Raw genomic sequence first — 2,594 nt, 5'->3', positions numbered from 1 at the left:
CATTAGCTGTCATCTCCAATGATCCAGCTCAGGGACTCTAGGGTCTTGGCCAGGAATCCCTGTCCTGGGCCCTTTTCATTCTCAAAGACCCAGCAATCCTAGCCCCCAGTGACCTGGCGTTTTCTCTGACATGGGAGGTTTTTCCACCTCATTATACACTGAGTTTAGCCTCTTGCCCTCCTCTACTTCCCCATCTTTGGGACAGCCCCACTTGTACATCCAGTCACTAAGCCAGATCCCTCGGCACCGCAACCCCTTTCCCCCGCAAAGCCCATCAGACTCAAGCCCTGTCCTGTCCCCGGCTCTGCCCTGCCTGTCTCCTCCTGTGTCCTCTCGGCCCTGCTTCAGCTCAGTTCTTGTCTTCTCCTGCCTGGACCCTTGCCCTGCCTAGCCCGCTCTCTGCATCCAGTCTGGCCCCCAAAGGGTCTTTGTACCCCCAGCGCTGCCTCCGCGTACTCTCTTCCGAGGGCTTCCCAGCACCCATGGCCAATACTGCTGATAGTGGGCCCTGGTGGGTGGGGAGCGAGGCAGGATGCTCTACCCTTGGAGGCGGTGAACCTCAGAAGTCTGTAAAACCTAGTCCCTGTTCCCGCCCTGTGTCATGCCTTGTGTCCCAATCTTGGACACAACCTTTCACACACATACTTTAATAATTGTTATGTGTAGGTATAGAGAGAGCCAGACATTAGGACCAGGCTGATGTAGGAAAATGTCGGGGTTCGGAGCTGACGACCAAGGAAGAATTCTTGAGACATCTTTGGTGCAAAAAGCTGATTTTTTTTAAAGAATTTTTAAAACTTTAATACAGTTCAAATCAGTGGGCCCGGTTGACTTCAGCTCCTTCACTGCCAAACCTGGGGGCAGGGACTGCTTCAGTTTCTCTGCCTTCTCCTTGTCCGTGATGACCAAGGTGTAAAGGTATCTGCTGCACCGAACTTTAAATCTCACATTATCCTTATTTTTCTTGATCTTGACGGATTTGGTGTCCTTTCTCCTGGCTGTGAGCAAAAAGTCCTTGATTTCCTCGATTTTGTGAGGCAATGCTACAGGGAGGGGCACAGGGGAGTGCGTGGCTGGCACAGCAGGCGGCCAGAAGGGAGGACAGAAAAGCTGATTTTATTATGGCAGCGGGACAGGACCCGTGAGCAGAAGGATCCGCACGGGGGGGGGGGGGGGGTCCTGAGGAGCGACCCATTATATACTTTCAAGTTGGGAGGAGGTTGGGGATAGCGTTAAGTCTCTAAGGAATTTTTGGAAACAAGGTTTCCAGGACCTTGAGGGGGGCTAGCTATTGTTAGGAGAAGGTCATCTATTACTGTCTAATAACACCTGTCATGAGACCCTTCGGATGTGTATCAGTGGGTCATATGCTCGGGGGATGATTGCCTACATACATCTTGGGGGAGCGGCGGGTAGAGATAAGGGAAGTTTCCAAAGACATTTTTATATGTTAAAGTAGACTCACAGGATCCTGGGGGGTCGGGATGGATAATATTAAGCTAAGATTGCCTTTTGCCCTTAGCAAAGTATTAACATCGAGGCAGCTGAGTCCCTAGAGGAATGCCACTTTTCCTGTTTCAAGGACTTGTCAATGGGCTGTAAGTGGTAAAGAAATTTTTCTTTTGCCTTTGCATCCCACATCACAGGCATATGCATTTGGTTGCAGGTCTGGATACAAATGTGCCTCCGTTATCTGTTTGGTGTGTGACCTTGGGCTTGTCATTTTATCTCTGACCCCCTTTGCTGGAGGGAGACCCATGTGGGACTAGGGCAGACACAAGTCTGTGGCCTGTCCTGCAGTTATCAGCCGTGGGACAAAATTCTGATTTGTTGATAACCATTGTCAACCCTCTCATTTCCTTTTGTCAATGATTGCTCAAGAGGAGGTCTTGCACATAATGGGGAAATTTGCCTGGAGGCCTCTGGGAAAACTTTCTTCCCTTGATAAAAGAAATCCTGAAAGACAACCTTTTCTTTTCTTCCCTCCCTTTGGCTGTGATCATCTGGAAGTGTGATGCTTGGAGTGGCTGTAGCCACTTCACGCCCAAGAGGGCCATTGTCCACGCACTGACGGCCGAACACAGAGACCTCAGGTCCTCCAACCATTAAACCTGATTTCTAGGGGCGCCTGGGTGGCTCGGTCGGTTAAGCGGTTAAGCGTCTGCCTTAGGCCCAGGTCATGATCCCTGGGTCCTTGCTCCCTCTGTCTGCCGCTCCCCCTGTTCGCGCTCTCTCTCCCTCTCTCTCTGACAAATAAATAAATAAATCTAAAAAAAAAAAAAAAAACCTGATTTCTAGTTTTGCTTTAAAAAAAGTCAAAATTAAACAAAAACTGGTTTAAACCACTTTTGTCAGGTTGTGATTTGCTTCTGTGATTTTTTGTATTTTGTAGGGTTTTTGTTTTGTTTTGTTTTGTAACTTGCAGTCAAAAGATTCTTTGCTTCTTTGTCTTTCCCGATGGCCAGAGCTGATTACAGCCAAGGAGAGTCCCTGACTCCAGTAGCCAATTGAATTGCTGGCCAGTAACTGGGCCCCAAAAGGGTAGGCCAGATTTTTATCTTAGATTTGCATCTGAAGGGAAAGGACAGGTAAAC

The sequence above is a fragment of the Zalophus californianus genome, chromosome 17 (assembly GCF_009762305.2).
Source record: "Zalophus californianus isolate mZalCal1 chromosome 17, mZalCal1.pri.v2, whole genome shotgun sequence".
NCBI lineage: Eukaryota > Metazoa > Chordata > Mammalia > Carnivora > Otariidae > Zalophus > Zalophus californianus.
The sequence above is the reverse complement of the archived record's forward strand: the minus strand, read 5'-3'. Positions refer to the sequence as shown.